The sequence below is a fragment of the Triturus cristatus genome, chromosome 12 (genome assembly GCF_964204655.1).
Source record: "Triturus cristatus chromosome 12, aTriCri1.1, whole genome shotgun sequence".
In the NCBI taxonomy this organism is placed as follows: Eukaryota; Metazoa; Chordata; class Amphibia; order Caudata; family Salamandridae; genus Triturus; species Triturus cristatus.
The window spans coordinates 380,412,449-380,430,406 of NC_140595.1; positions in this window are offsets into that span (position 1 = coordinate 380,412,449).

Genomic DNA, 17,958 nt, shown 5'->3' on the forward strand with positions numbered 1-17,958 from the left:
GAGAGTATATGGATAAGTGGGTGGATGTGTGAGAAGATATATGGGTGAATTAGGATCAGTTGCCAGAGCTCAAGAAAGTAATGATCAAGTCTAAGAGTATTTTCTCTCATCCCCTCCTTGGAAAAGAAACTAATAGGAAAGGATATAAAGTGCTCTTTATCCATAAAGACCTTCATCACTAGTATGTTAACAACATATTTCTGAGGCACTAGCTGTATCTTGATACATCTAAACATGTATTACTCCACCACCTGTTGTAAAAGAAAAATAATGGAAATATAAGTTAGTATGTAATTTTCAAAATGTGATAAACATAACATTACACATTGGTCTAGCTGTAACATTGTATCACAATATAGTAAAAATAAATCTTGATTTTCCCTTTTTACTGTTCTCAGCTTTCATACTTTTACACCATAAATGATGTACTATGTAAAGCTTTATTCTTGAACAGTGGGAAAAATACAATTGTGTAAGCCTGGGCAAAGCACTACGCTACGCTCGCCTAGTTTGCGAAGTTCGCGCTACTTCGCACTACACGAACTGCACGTAGCACAGTGCGAACATGCGTAGCGTAGTGTTGCGTAGTGCTGCGGTCATATTTTGCTTGCTCGCGGTCCTCAACGTCAAGTTGGCGACCGCGAGCAAGCAAAATGACATCCTGGCGAGACTTTTTCCTTGTTCGCGATCAGCAACTTAAAGTTGGCGATCGCGAGCATGGAAAATAAACCTCCCGGCGAGATTCCCAACGCGAGGAGGTCAGGTTTCTCATTGCGAGTGGTCGCGTATGCTCGCGACCGCTCGCGATGAGAAACTACCAGTTTGCGTTGAGAAAGCTGAAGCTCAAGTAAAAATCTACTCGAGCAGCAGAAAACTACAGCTCGCACTGTGCAAGATGCCGTTTTCAATGATTGCACAGTGCCGGTTGCTTGTCCGCACTGTGCAATCATTGAAAACGACATCTGGCACAGTGCGAACAAGGTACTACGCAGTTCGCGAAGTGCTACGCGTAGCTCGCGTAGTGCGAACTTCACTTTGCGTAGCTTCGCGAAGTGCTACTTCGCGAACTACGCCCAGGCCTACAATTGTGTGGGTTGTTGAAAAAACATAACTACACAGTGCACCACTGTAAATAAGTGACACCATGCATTGCACTCACTACAATTCATTAAACAGTTGTTTGGCTATATTTACTACACTAATGTAAAAAAATGCACCCTAAAACTGGTCCCTTTTAGTGTTATACCAGGTACACAGCGAATAATAAAATTAAACCATACTTGAATTTATGAGATTCCCTTGAGTTTGTTCTTCTTAATGCCTTCTAGCTTGTCTTAGTTTCCTTTCTTTTCTTTAACATCAGTCGACTCTTTGATAAGCTTCCACTTTGGACAGATTCCCTGTTTCTCATAAATAGGGTACTGACCTCAATGAGAACCATATTGACTTCTTAACCGATTGTACTCTTACACAGCTTGCATCAACACTAACTTTCTTATCAAATTCAACTAAAAATAAATCAGACAATGTTCTAACTCTGGATAATGCTACATATGACATACCTTATTTAAATACCACAATTCCAATATTAATAAAAATTGCATCTACACTTATACCTTGAGATTTATGGATAGTTACAGCATATGCTAGAGACACTGGATACTGTTGCCACCGCACATATAAGTTCTTCACAAGCAAAAAATGTAAACTACATCAGCCAGTCTTCCTTACTCCATCAATCTGATCAAATGTTACGGGTAAGTGCTCACCCTCATCCCTATTTGGAAAAGTAATTAAATCAAGTATGCCGTAGCACTGTTTACTAACCTTTACTCCACATTTAAATTATGCAGCATAATTATTTGGCACTTTTTGCACACCCGTAAGCACTTTTCTAATCCTACAGTCCTCGACACAGACTTCTCCAAAGAATCTAATTTTAATTGTAGTTTCAAAGTTAGTAGTATCATTACTCCCTGGTGTTCAATTTTATTGATAGCTGTTATTTCCATAATTTCTTCTTTCTCCAGCTTCAGAAATTGTTCATTGAAGTTGGAGCATTCTTGAAATGTAGGCAAAGACAATGGATTTGTCCCTTTCAATGAAATTATACATTAGGTGTGCTACTATGCTTTCAGATGAAAATAGTTTCTTGATAAGTCGACTTTCAAAAACATGTTTTCCATCATTTGTCAGAACTGTTACATTACCGTTACTTCCCAAAGCATTTGTTTGATTTGTTATGGAGAAGTGTTTTGAGAACAGACTGTCCTTTCACGGGTGTAAGTTGCAGTAGCTGAAAATAGACAATTAAATGCTTTCCTCCAAAAAGTAGGTCATACTATGTTTATAAAAGCTGCTGCATTCTTAAGTGTATGAAGGCTATCATTAAATTTGAAACCATACCCAACTAACCGATGATTAAAAGCTTCAGTTTCTTCAATACTCTTGACACCTCATGACAAGATTCACCAACTTTTGGCATTCCAGTTTATTGCCATGTTCAACAGGTAGCATAAGTAGTCAGTGTAAAGTAATTCCTTTAATATTTTGCACAGCTTATCCTGTTGATGCTGTTAATACACAAGATACATTTGATTCTGTTGTCCTCTGTAGGTAATCAGTGAGTACTTTAATTAGAAAGCTTTTACCAATGCTAGCTTGACCACTAATATATAGTAGAATTGGTTTAAATGAAGAGCATTCACATTCTTTCTTCTTGTGCATTAATCAATGCTCTATTTTATTTTTTACTTTGATATACATTTCTTTCTATTTATCATTCTGTTGTGCTACTAAATGTTTGAAATCAACAATGACCTCATTTACTTGTCGCATTGCAGTCTCAACCTCACTCATGGCTATGGCTGCTTCATTTGGAGTAACTGGTTATCCAAGTGGATCTTGACTCAGTGGTCCAGAACGTTGGCTGCTTTATTAACTCTCCCAGCTATCTCCGCAGCAATATTTTCTTCCTGTTCAATCTCATCTTACAACATTTTCAACTGGACACTGACAGCTGTGTTTTGCAGAATTGAAGGAGTCTTTGTAGCAGTCATAGTCACCAAGTGGTTCTGCTTCAGCACACCAAGGCATGAATATTTGCAGAACAGTCAAATAGAAAAACTCTCTTCTGTGTGCAGTTTAGAAACAGAGTTCTTTGTGGGTAATTACATTTCCTTTGCAATGTCTCACCAAACAACCACAACACACAGCTACAGCATATTTCCCTTCTGCTTTGTTTTCTGTTACATTACTTTTGTATCTATAGTGTTGAAGTTCTTCACGAAGGCACAGGTTGTCTAGGTGTTGACTCCTTCTTGGATAGTATGTATCTAACATATTTGAGTTCACAATATCTCTACTTTCCAGCTCAAACTCTGCAAGATATTGTATTTTTGGGAAATGCGTCAACATTCTATTATGTGTACTTACAAGGCCTAGACTTACCCAAACAATTCCTCCTGTCTTGTAGAACAAACTAGCCATGTCTGTAGGAAAGCATTTTCAAGTTGAAGCTAAACAATTTCTTGGTAAGATACTTTTCTGAAGAAATTGCCTTCATCTCTGACTTCTCAGTTTTTGTAATATAAGAAGTGACATAACAAGTAACAGCAATGGAGTTGTCTGCAACAAACTGTGTATCCATGTTTGCATTCCATATTTTCGGAATGACAGAATTATACTTATTATTATATTTCGAGGCCTCCGTTTCTATCAGGTTCTGATTTTCATGTTAGTGTATGCCTTACTGCAGACAAAAAGTTGTTTACTCTTCCTTGTGAAATGACAGATTGTGGGAATTCAAAACGACATCTTGTATAAAAGTGACCTTTGCATCTGTATTTTCAACCACAATATGTCTCACATCTATGAGTTTGAAAGCGCTGAACTTGCTGTTCTAAGCTCTTTACACCACTGTCTTTTGGGATGACACGTCACATACTGTTCGATGAAAGACAGGACATACTCATCACTATCTGTTCCAAATTTCAATGCATCATTTATCCATAATAGCATGTGAATATGAGGTTCACCTCTTGCTTGGTACTCTTTTAGCCAAGATAAATTAGTTACTCCACCGCAAGGAGGATTTGTTTTGTTGCAGATGAAAGACCTTATAGCTTGAAACCTGTGGTTAAAATATCTGCAAATATTAGCAGGATCCAAGGAGCAAAGTACTCTGTCTGTCTTCACTTTATGTCTTTATTGTTAAAGTTCACTTCTCTCAAAAATCAAAGCAGGTCATCCCAGGCATACATACGCAACATACATTTCAATTCACCATGACAGTGATACCAATACTCATTGGTGTCATGTTGACACACCATCAAATTAATTAAGCTGTATTCTAAGTTTTCATCCTTTCCATGAATTTTGCCAATGAATTCCTTTGCAGAGAGATTGTGAAGATTAACTCCTGTCTTCAGTATGTGGTTAACAGCATATGAAAGTCTAGAAAAGTCATTCTCAAACAGAAGATAAAATATGTAGGAGTACACTGCAAAATCTTGAATCCTCTCAGTGCAATCTAGATGACCGGTATTCAGCTGCTTCCATCTGCACAGGGTGGTCATCAAAGCGACCACCTACTCCAGTGGGAAACAGTTGTGGAAAACAATGAGCTTCCAAACTTTTCGCTCAGACACTCATAGGAGCTCTTTTTGCTTACTTCATTTGAAAGAAATCAATGAAAAAACTAATGACTTATTTAGAATGCAGAGGATCAATGCTGTAGTGTTTGTAACACTCTTCCGATATGGATTGATCCTATTTTTCAATCCCTCCACCTGATGGTGATATTTCATCCTCTTCACAAGTCACATCTTGAAGAATATCAAAATTGTTATAATAAATATTATTTTGTATCAGGCAATATAATGTTGCTTTTTTACCTTACTAACTCTTGCAGGATTTTTATATTCTTTGTAGGTACACCATTTACTAGCATGATAAGTAGGTCATAATCCTCTCTATGTTCACCAACAGTTTCAATATTCTAAGCAGGCAACTCTTCCTTTAAGACCTTTCTGAAGGTAAGTTGGTGGCTACTTCCCTGTCTTTGACTCCATATGAACTACAGCCTTAAATAGTTGTATGTATTGTTTAAGAATGGATTTATAAACATTTAAATATTGAACTTCTTGTGGTATTGAAACTAATTCTAGCTTGTTAGGTACTGCTATAGCTGGCATTATATTATCCTCTAACCTATGATAGCATTACTTACATAGTGTTAACAAATCAGACCCCTCCTCTACAAATATATATACAGCAAATTATTGCCGCTTATCTTTGTTCTCTTGTCCAGTTTTGAGTGCAGAACAACATTACGAGTTTGGCTTTTTTAGTGAGTGTTTAGACAACATATACAAATACAGTTTGGTTTCTGCGAAGAAAATATTACATTTTGTCATATCTTCTATAAAGCTATCAGTACTAATCCCTGTCTCCTGCTCCTCTACACCTCCATGAACCAAGCCCTTATTTTCTCTTGACTCTGCTTCAGGACAAAAGAAACAAAACTGAACATTTTCACAAACCTTTTCTATATCTGCTACTGTACCATTCAAAAAAGCTCCATTCATCTATCTAGATACCAAACTTTCTAAAGCAGGTAGAGCCAAGACTCCGAGAAGCTCCAACTCACTCCTTCTCATACCCCACACACCGGAAAAAAAAATCCTCCCAGTCATGCTCATTCTCAAGTAAAGCATCTAAGATCTGGAACTCACTCCCTAGAGATCTCCACTGCCAACCCTGCTTCTCCTGCTTCAAACGGTACCTTACATGCCTACTTCTCAACAAATACTTCAATATGCACGCAAACTGAGCTATATTCCCAAATCTCAAACCCAAATTGACTAGACCTGCTGCAGCGGTCAATTAATTGTTTCAGCTATCCACTATGTCATATACTCCATTAACTTATGCTGTCCTGATGTCCGCATACTGTAACCCCCTTGACTGTCTAACGATTTTCTTCATCTGCATATGTGTATGTCCTTAAGTCAAACGATCTTGCATTATATGTAAAGCGCTCTGATACCTTCGGGTCTAGCTAGCACTATATAAAACCTATAATAATAAATAATGCTGCTACAGTTCCATTTGTATACATGCTCTTGAAAGTAGCTTTCTTCATTATAGAAAAGCTCATTAATAAAGGTGTGCTTCCAACTCTTTTCTTTTGGCTTCTTTTCCTCATTGACAACACAATTTTATCCATTGTTCTCATTCTGCTCAGAATCAAAATAAATAGCTTCCTCTTCATGACAATTGTCTTTTCAACTATAGCCTCAGCGCTTTCTTTTTGTTTGGCTGCTTCTGTTCTCCTTTTATACTGTTTCATAGTTTGCATGAAATTCTGAGTTAATCTACTGCGAAACATTCGGACTCTAATTTCTTGAAACTGCCTCTGTCTCCTTGTTAACGAATCTTCTTCCTTATAAAATGTATTACTTTTGCTGTCACTTCCTTTTGACCTTTCTTATCTGTTTTGAGACTTCCCATTTTATTAACTTGGTATTGCTTCATTTACAATTTCCAATATAACGTTTGGAGAAATTTCTTAGTTTTCTTACCAGCAGCTTTTTTCTCTTTCCCAACATTGTCTACATGTTTTCCTTTTTGTTTCTCTGTTGTAAGGAGTTATTATCCCTGCTTCTGTTTCTGTCTTATTTCTGTTTTTTTGGCATTGTAACTATATGTTTGTAAGTAGAAGTAGATGTTTAAAAAGAAAATACAAATCAATACATTTAGCTTTTCATACTGAACTTTCATATTATATATATTTAGCATGTATACCTTAATAAACAGCTTAGTCACTATTTTATAGCCACTCTAAGTCTGTCACTTATTATGTTTTAATATGTGCGTACCTACCTATGTCTCCATATGCATCAGTATCTGACTGGGTATATCTTACTACAAATCCGTTGGTGTCCACAACCTCATTACAGATTCACATAGCTTTTGACCCTACGGAATTGCATCCTATCGCACGGAATATACCCCTTCCAGATTGGAATAGCCATATGGACAAATATGACATCGGATTCTATCCACAGGCCATGCTATCTTCGTTTTTTTAGCCCTGCTATTCCCAGTCCAATGGGAAGGGCTGCATGGGGTGCAGTCATCTGGATTCGAGCCTCACTAAACTGCAAAGTCCACCAGCTTAAAATTGACTCCCATAATATACTAGGTATCCAGCTGGACATTGGTAGTATTTACCAGATAGTAAAAAACAACACAAAATGTCTCCAGTGGAATCAATATGGTACCAAAAGGTTAACAATATTCAAAAGCAGACCACTTGAATTCATGCTTTTATATTCCTTCATATAGATATTTTGTACAAAGATATAATCAAAGCTATATACATGGCTTTTGTGAGCTCCACGCAAGTTCAAAACATATGAAACAGAACGAGAGACAAATACCATCACAACACAATATGTTCAGCAATGTACAACAATATCACAAAGTCACGCTCTACAAAAAGTAAACATGTCAGGGCATTAGACACAAAATTAATTATAATGTCATGAAAATTATTCCATATTAATAATATGATAGTCGTAGAGCTTTAGGACTTTTTTTCGTCCTTTCTCTCATTAATCAAACACAATATAAGGAGACAAAATTGAGTCGACGAGCGTTTCGGATGTCATGAAATTGTTGAACAGAATGGTGCAGCCTTCATCAGGGCCCTGTCTGTACTTTATATGAAGTGGCAACTGCCATCCATTCTGTACTTTTTAAGAGCATTATTGAGAGTTCACAACCGATTTCAATACTGGTTTATGTATATGATTACCAAAAACTTATTTTGAAGGACAAATTGTCAAGTGGGTGTCACTTCCAAAATATTTCTTGTAGGATATCCCAAAAAGGCCAAGACTTTAAAGCGATGTCTCATAGATGGTCCTAAAAGAGAGTGAGAGACGCTGATATCAGACTCAAATCAGGGAAGGTACGGAGGAAGGTATGTGGATGCCCATGTTTTTATAGTTCAGGAAAGAATCTGATATATATATATAATGAATCAAGGCCTTGAAGTGTCAATAGTCGTGCTTTGTCTCTCCTGCTGGATGGCACCCCTTGAAACCTCATCCCCCAAACCCTCCCCTCCCCCACCAACCAAACAAAACCGCCAGACCCCAGGGTCTGTAAGATGGACTGCTTGCCCCCGTCCCTTCCAGCACACACACCCTCTCACTTTTTGGTTTAGTTACTATCGAAAGAGCCAGAGTGCCACCTATACCATCTGTATTAAAAATCCTTTGCCATATTGAACACTATTTAATTAGCTGCCTAACACCTATCCATTATATGGAAAGCAAGTTTCACCATCTACGTAGTTCCAAACTGCCCTTCTTTAATACATTCAACAGGCATTTCATCCAAATTGTCCTTAGCCTTGCTTTCTTGACCCTTTTGCACGCGACTTTCAGTCGGGCAGGGTTCAACAAATATGTCTCAGCAAGTTTCCCCTTTTTGGAGTGGATAAAAGCTGTCTTAGGCACCATCTCCTTTCCACAGTATGGTGACAAAAATCTGGGCATGTGAAAAAGGAGATTCCGTCAAACTTTCTCTTTGGGTCAGGGCGTGCCTTTTCATATACTGCTTGTCTTAACAAAAAGTTGCTAAAGCATACCATAATGTCCCTATGTTGCGCCTATTTACTAGCAGGATCGCACCCATATCTTCTTTTCATAAAGCGGAAATCGATGGGCCCTTGGAACCTCTATCTTTCAATTCCAATTTTCTATTTCGGGAAAGGCTCCCCTGAACAGTTTGATGAGAAACTCCTCATATTGTTGCCCTCCAAGCCTTAATTAACGCCCCAATAACCACAAATTATTTTGCTCTTCGTGGTTTTCAAAATTCTCCAGGTTCAACTGGATGTCTGTAATCTGTGTTTCTTGCATGGAGACCTGTTTTAACACAGTACTTACGTCCATTTCCATTTCCGCAGTTTGGGCTTCAACTGCTGTTATACGATCGCCAATCTCTGTATAAACCTTTGCAATGCTCATCACAGATGCCTGCATCTTCTTATTGGCAACTCTAGCTTTTTATACGATCACGTTGAGTCTTCTTGCAATCAATAAAAGATCCTTAGTAGGCAGGTAGCATAGGTTTTCTCATAAAGTTTAATAGGAGATAATAGTCTTAGTTGCAGGTTACAGATGTGATGTAAATGTAACATCAAAGCCCCACCAGGAGCAGCCTCTATGACATCACACGCACACACACACACACACACACACACACACTGGCTCAGCAACAGGTGGCAGAGATCTAAGGAGAGACTGGATCATGCCTAAATCAAGATATAACACATTCCCCCCTGAGAAATAATAAACAATCAAAAAGGGTATATTATATTTCTATTCCAAAAGAAAGAAGTATCTTCCAGCCTCACTCAATCCCAACCTAGGATATCTTGAGAGCATATAAAAGGGGCTCTTTCAACCACACACACAAATATAGTAGGCATAGGGTATCTCACAACCCAAGATCATCCTTGTAACAGGACACTACAAAAACTCAGAAGATGGGTCTATTTCAATCACACACATAACACAGTAGGCATAGGTCTTGTCATAACCCACATTCATCCTTACTTAGGTCACTACAAATGGATCTCTTAACTTGCACTGATCTCACCCCAGGGAATCTTGTGAACAGAACAGCAAACAAAGCAAAGTGTGTCTCTCAACCCACACTCATCCCAGCCTAGGGCATCTTGGACCAAAGAACAGCAAAGTAAAGGGTATCTCTCATCCCACAATCATCCCAATCTAGGGCATCTTGTGACCAAAGAAAAAAAAGTAAAGGGTGTCTCTCAACCCATACTCACGCATCACAACAGTAGACAAACAATAATCATGCATAACAAATGCTCACTTCAGCAGTATGCAGAGGAAATCTCTCACCCTTGCTCATCCTAACAGGATACTAAATAAAGTTGAAATCAACATAAGGAACTCTCCCACAACCCTTGCAGGACCAAGGACATTATATACTTAATGCTACTCTTATGAAACAGCATTTTTTAAACAAAACAATTTCTGGATTTACAATATGGAATCTATATAACATTGGTACTTTCTCATAATTTTGCACTATTTTCCACAAGCATATTTACCATGTAATTACCGTATAACTACCATCCTGCATTACATCTCATGCAAACCTTATTAAATATTACTGACCTTTACTCAAACACAACATGAGAAACAAAACATAGCAGGTAACACAAAGTTCAGACACTCACAAGCAGTGCATTGCAGGGGCATAGGTTATAAGTAGATCAGGTAACTATAACTGTTGAATGTCAATGGTTTTGTACGAGTGAAATCTGAGCCTTACTATTGTTGAAGAGTGGTTTGCACCACATAAACTAGAACAGGTATGTGCTTTCTGAAATAACAATACATACATCTGAAAATGCAGAAATTGAGTCAAGAGTGACACTATTTATTTACACAAGTGAACAATACATGTTAAAGACACATCATTGACCAAAAATAACACCATGCAATGTAGCAAGTAAGGAGTGTCAAAGACACATCACTGATCAAGGGCAAAGATATGCAATCTAGTAAGTTTAAATTGGCAGCAATGAAAAAAAGAGAGAGAGAGATTGAATTTCAAAGTACAATGAAGCATTATAACTTTAATCACAATGTTTAATAAATCAGTTAACGGGGAACACCTCGGTTGTCAAAAAATACACTGTGAGAGGTGGTCAACGAATGGGTCAGAAAGTAGCCTTTTATATACCTTTAATGAGGAACCGTTGACAGCAAGATCTAACTTTAGCAGGTGTTTGACCACTGAACATAACAAAAGTTGAACATTTTATTAAAAAAATTAGCATCACTCCTGAGAAGCTTAAGGAAGAATCTTCGTATGTGGTACATAGTGCATAGAAAGTTTTTTGTGTCATTTTAAGCCATGTCGCTATCTTAGTTTCCAAAGCAAGCAAAACATCAGGTGAGAAGCTGTGGAAAGTTACAGTTAGCCCCCACCCCTACTCTTACCCCATCTTGTTCTTCTAGACGACAAACGCATCCTGGTATTGTTAGATCTTCTTGATGTTCAGAAAGAAGTACATGCAGAGGACATGGGTGGAAAACGGGGGTCTAGGGACTTGTTTATCAGAAAAGCAGTAAACTGAGGAGAGATGACTCTAATCTTTATAGATGGTCATGAAGCCTACTGTTTCAGTGACCGCTTAAGGCAGAATGGACCAGGGTACACAGTCCGTTCCATCGAGGAGGCAGTTGGAGATAGAGATGTTCTCTGCAAGCCCACCCCCATGTTCCCACCCACATCACGGCCACAATCGTGACCAAGTCTGGACTTCCAACTTGATGGTCTCTAATCTAAAGATCTCACCTTGCTCCTGGTCTGACCACTATTTATCAAATTCTCTCTCACCAACCTGCCCTTACCTAAATCCCACACTAAGGTAAGAAATTGGTGATGCGCCAACATCAGAGACTTCTGTAACCTGCTAACTACTACGGCTCCACCTGAACAGCTTCTGCTTAATAAACACGAAGAAAGTATCAAATCATCGCTAGTGTTCACCAGTGATAGCTTCGCACCCATTAAGAAAGTCAACACAGTCAGACATCACAATGCCCAACGTTGGTTTTCAGATGATCTTAAAAAATTTGCCCTACGCCGAGCAGAACGTGACTGGGGATGAAATGACTCTCCAAGCAAAATAGATCTAAGCTTAAATAGTACAAAAATGCCATCTTACAAACGAAGGCAGCCTATTTTCCAATAAAATGGTGAGCTCAACTAATAAATCTAAGGACATTATTGCTATCATTGCTGAGCTATCTAAACCAGAGAGTAACGGCGAAACCCTCCCCCACTCAAGCATTATGTGACTCACTTTATACTTATTTTATTGAAAAAATGGTCACTATCAAGACTAGCATACCTGCCAAAACCCCCCAAAACTCAACCATATATGCTCAGGAACCTTCATTTTCTGGAGCAGTTTCCTCCCATCACCAGGGAAGCTTTCTTAAACCTACTAAATAAAGATGGATCTGGCTCCACAATGTACTGCTGCCCTCCATACACATTAAGCGAAGCCTTCCTCACATGTCCAGACCCCCCTATTGCGCTCCTGAACAACTCCCTCATTCAGGGGACTGTCCCTAACGTATTTAAAGAAACGTAAATTGTTCCCATATTGAAGTAGGGGCATACCCTTTGGCTCTTATGAACTATCGTCTCATTTCCCTACTCCCTTTCCTAGTCAAGGTCCTAGAAGCTCACATGGCAAACTGCCTCAGCTCTTTTATTGAACAGTCCCATTGCCTTGACCCCCACCAGGCAGGCTTTCGACCCTCTCATTCTACTGAGGCTGTCCTTCTGACGGTCTTAGACAAACTAAGGAAAGGGGCCGACAAGGGCACTACGCAGGCCTTAGCGCTTCTCGATCTCTCCACAGCGTTCGACACGGTCGACCAATAACTTCTGGCTGACCGTGTCAGTAATGCTGGGATACAGGGCATTTCTCTTAAGTGGCTTATATCCTTTCTAGAGGATCGCTCCCAAGCTGTACACTTCGCCCATCTCTCCTCCCCTACGGTTAAGCTGACATGTGGTGTGACGCAGGGCTCCTCCTTCTCACCGCTCCTCTTTACCTTGGACTTAGTCCCCCTTTTCCACTCTCTAAGAGAAAGGAAGGTTTGTATATTCAACTATCCTGCCGATCTCTAACTCTTCTTTGACATTGATAAATCGGCCGCCTCTGTCTCTAACTTCCAATTCAACATGCAACACATAGGTAGCTGGATGACCAACACCCACCTGAAATTAAATTCAGATAAAACAGAACTGATCCTAATTGGAGGGACTTCAAGTCCCTGGAATCCTAATTTCTGGCCTACTGAACTGGGAAACCCCACCCTCCCCTCCAGTTCAACCAAAAGTCTGGGCATCAGAATTGACAGTGACTTGTCTATGAAATACCAGACTGGGACAGTGTTTTCTTACTGTTTCTTTCAGCTTCGAAGGAGCAGGAAGATCAGCAGATTCCTCAACACTGATGCCCTGACCCAAGTAGTATTGGCGCTATTCATCTCTCATATTGACTATGCCAATGCACTCTACTTTGGTAAACCAGTATATCAATCAAAACGACTACAACTAGTGCAAAATCAGGCTGCCAGATTAATCTACCACCAGCCTAAATGGCACCATGTCACTCCACTGATGAAAAGATTACACTGGCTCCCGGTAGTTGAACTCAGGGCATTTAAGCTGGGATGTGTAATCTTTAAAGCACTTCATTGCATATGCCCGGTGTTTGTCTCTTCTCGGGTACAGCAATACTCCCCTTCTCAGAATCTTAGATCTTCCCATCTTAATCTTCTAGCTATTCCATCTTTCAAATGTAAGAAACTGGGGGACTAAGATTTGTGGTCTTAGCCCCTCAATTTTGGAATCCTCACCCTCTGGACATCATATTGTTGACATCTTATTCTCAATTCAGGAAAATCCTAAAGACCTGGCTGTTCCGCCAGGCTCATGAATGAATGGCTGAGTGGCAGTGTCCCTTAGACTCCAGCGCCATGGTGTACGTGCGCTTTAGAAATATTTTTAACATAACATAACAAGCCCAGTAGATGTCCATTAAGCTGGAGGTGCCATATTGCATGTCCAAATTGAAAATGGTGCTATTGCATCCTGAGTTGCGCCTAGCAGGTATTGTGCCATTTTCTCAAAAACAGAGCAGAGGTGACTTTACTTTGAAAGCCTTTTTAGATTTGGACATTTTCTCCCCACCCCAAGTGTACCTTCCACCCTCCTGAGACCACATTTGGTGACACACATCTTCAACTTTCCAGTCAATCCCTTCTTCGTAATCTGAGTCTACCCAAGGTAACCCTGAGGATGCTGCTCTACAAAGCAAGCTGCCTGGAACTCTCAATTTGTCATGGACGTGAATTTGTGACCATAGGCGTAACAGACCCTGAGTCTGGGCGGTAAACTCCTCTTCGCTCGCGGAGTTTGCGGATTCTTCCCCACTCCGTGTTGTGTGGAGCTCGCGGAGTTCCGAAAAACTCGCTCCCGTTCCTCAACGTCAAGTTGGCAAGCGCAAGCGAGGAAAATCCACCTCCTTGCGAGATTTTCCCTCGTTCGTGATCGTCAATTCCAAGCTGGTGAGCACGAGCGTTGAGATTTCTCAATGCGGGCGGTCAGATTTCTCATTGCAAGTGGTCGGGTATGCTTGCAGCCGCTCGTGTTGAGAAAGCTGCAGCTCGAGTAAAAGTCTACTCGAGCAGCAGAAAGGTAGCAGCGCCCACTTGCACTGTGCATGGTGGTGTTTTGGATGATTGCACAGTGCGGACAAGCATCTGGCATTGAAAATCACTGTGAACATGATTTATCTGACGCACTCCACCACAGAGTTTTTTTTTAACTTCGCAGATTTCCTCGTAGCGGAACTCCGCAAACTCCGCCCAGGCTTACGTACCACTGTCCTTTTTTGGCATGGGCATCGTAGGCTCTGGGGTATGGATTTATTACATACTGTTGGAGGTGATGGCACTGTTATAAAGCCATTCTTCCTAGTGAAGGCTGCTCTACAGTCCATGTCAGGAAGTCCAATTCTATACCTCTTTCTTATTGCCTCCTCAACGTTGGCATCAGTTATTGGGGTGTGGTCCCATACTGTGACATGTACTAGCATGTTAAAAATGTCAACCTTAATGATGTGGACTTGTCCTCATATTTGGCAGAGGAGTCGGTGTATAAGACACTTTGCAGTGTGTTGTGGTACCTCCATAAGGAAAATCAGTCGATCTGCACCTACTGCATGGGGGATGTATGTGCACACATAACGGGACTCATTAGTCCTCTTCCTTCCTGCTATGGCCATTTCACTGTACCACATTTTGCCTTGGAGAGAGTCATGGGTGCTATGAGGCCTGTCTACTGGAGCATCGCTACGATGACGAGAGGACCTAGGGGGACATTTTGTAGCATTAGTGGTGCTATTACAGGAAATAGAGACATTGGAACATGTTGTAATACTAGGGAGGCTGTTACTCTCAGTACAAGTATCAGCAGGGAAAGGGGAAAAGGATATGAGGTGTCTAGTGGCACTGGCAACTTCAATAGTTTGAGGAATACGATTTATTTTTCCAACACAATGAGAAATATTAGCAAACCAATTAAACATCGCTAGTGCCACTCCAACAATAATATGGATAAACAAAAGATAGGAGTTGGCCTTATGGCTAGGGTGGTCAACCTCAAATCTGGGGAACCGGATTCGAGTCTCGACAATGACACTGAACATCCTGTGATTCTGGGCAAATCACTTAATCTCCCCGTGCCTAACAAAAATTAATGTGTCTTCATGTAACGCAACTGGTGCTTGTGTAAAGCGCTCTGATACCCGATACCTTCGGGTCAAGTTTGTGCTATATAAAGCTCAGTAAAAAAAACAAGAAACAAAAAGTAAAAACATAACTTTGCATAAGACACTTCTGTGTTGCGGGTGTTGTGGCAGCGGCTGAATACGTAGACCACCAAACAATCACCGGCTTCTTCTTGGCTAGTCAGTGGGAACAAGTTGCCATCCTCTTGTTCATTGTTCAGTGCTGAAGTGTTGCAGGGTCAACACTGATGTCGCTCCAATGGATCTATGCCTTCCTTTCAGCGATACGGACAGATGTGGGTCCTTCAAACTTTGGGTCCTTCCACCAATGGACTGCCTTCCGGACAAAGATCTGTGTTCCAGGGCGGATAGGTGGGAGCTCAGGATCTATGGGGCTTTTCTCCTTGTGCTTGGATATCTGAGTAGAAAGGAACTTCACAGTGCAGGTTAATTCACCCAGATACTCATACATTTCAGCTTTCACAATTTCAGAAGCACTTTCAGTATCAGTTTTAGGCCTAGTTGCTGGAACTGATATATTTATTGATCCTCTGGTGACAAGATGATGGAGCATTATGTGGTGGTTGGAATTGGAAAATTTCTGAGTGAAAACAGGGTAAATTGGTAGGCAATAGAGCCATTTTTTTCAATTTGTGGCACTTATCTTGCTCATTTTATTTTTGAGCAGGCATTAAGGCACTCACAGATGCCATTGCTTTGTGGGTGGTACACTGATGTTAGTTTATGGTTAATCCCTAACCTGGTAGTTAGAAAGGAAAAAATGGCGTTCGAAAAATGGCTGCCATTGTCTGACTGGATCACGTTCGGCAAGTCCCCGCGAGAAATTACCTCTCAGAGCAGAAAATTGGCTGCTGCTTTGGCATTACAGTGGACACATAGTCCGGCTTCATCCATTGTGAGAATGGACAGACAACTACAATGAGGTACCGGTAATTTTTATATCTTTCAATCATGTTGACAAACTCAATGTGGAGTTCTTTAAAAGGGCATTTGGGTTTCGGAATTGTGGAGGCAACTGTTTTTGTAGTCGGGTTTGGCGAGTATTGTTGGTAAATGAGGCATTTGTTAACACAAAGTTGTATTAGTTTGTGGGCATTTGGGACAAACCAGTCATTTTGTATGGTGGTAGACATGTTATCTCGTGACATATTTGTGGGAAGGATTAACTGGTCTAATGCCACTTGCAGTAAGGCCTGTGGCATTACAGGTTTTCCTGTCATAGTGTGTTTATAGATAAAATCTGAGGGATCTTGTTGTACTCCCCTCTTCTTCCATGGCTCTTTCTCTTGATCTGGTGCACTTTCCTGTATTTCTCTAAGATGTAAGCATGCACTGTGATCGTATGTCTGTGTGTTATCAATGGTGTGTGGAAATGAGAAATCAGGCATGTCTTTTTCTTCTCATTTGTCCCTCTGTTGCTTTGTTGTAGGTACATTCTGGGCAAGCAGGATGGGGGTACTTTGACATTCTGTTGGCGCCACAGGCAGTAGCCCCTGGCAGCAGCTTTAGCTGCCCAGTCTGCCAGAGCATTGCCTCTGGAGACAAAGTCTTGGTCGTTTGTATGGGCTGCACATTTGACTAAGGCTAACTCAACTGGTAGGGTCAGTGCATCTATTAGTTCCTCAAGTAAGTGTCTGTGCATGACAAGTGTGTCATCTGATTTGAGGAAGCCACACCTTTTCCAGCATAGAATGCTGGAATGCGTTGTTGTTGTGACAGATGCAGAGTCTGAAAAAACTGTGATCTGTTTGTCTGCCCCGCTTTTCAGGGCGGCCATCAAAGTCACTAACTCTGCTGCTTGTGCTGAGTAGTGTGAAGGTAATGTAATCTGCTGTACAATATCTAGGAAATCAGAGGAGTCATTTTGTCATGCTAAAACTACTGCAGCTACTGTATACCTGATCTATGTTTCTTGATTAATGGTAGAAGACCCATCAACAAAGTATATGATGCTGTCTGGCCTCTGGGTCCTCTTTTGCTGCTCCTGACTCATCTGGTGAATATGTGGCGCAATCATGAGAGTCATCATCTGTTGTGACAGTGTGGTGGGCAAAGAATGTTGCTGGGTTTACTGTGTGACGTTTAATAACCTTCAGTGATGGCAATGATAGTATGACTTTGTAGCATGATACTCTTTGTGTGGTAAGAGTGATGTTATCTTTCTGCATTATTGCAAACACAGCATGTGCAGTGTATAGCGGCAGCGGGAAACCCATGACTATGGGGGTGCTTTTCTCAACAGTGAATGCTGCAGTTGCCAGGGCTTGATCTCAAGGGTCATGTCCTTTCATTACAGAATCTTCGCAATGAGTGAACAGATAAAATTCTTTGGTGTTGTCAGGGGACCCTAATACTGGTGCATGTGTAACTTCATTTTATAGCTGTATAAAGGCTGTCCTCATTTCAGGTGTCCAATATAGCTTATTATGTCTGGCCTTGGCCATTTTTACAGCTCAAATGAGGGGGGCAGGGATGGTGGAGAAATCAAAGAGCCACTGACGGGC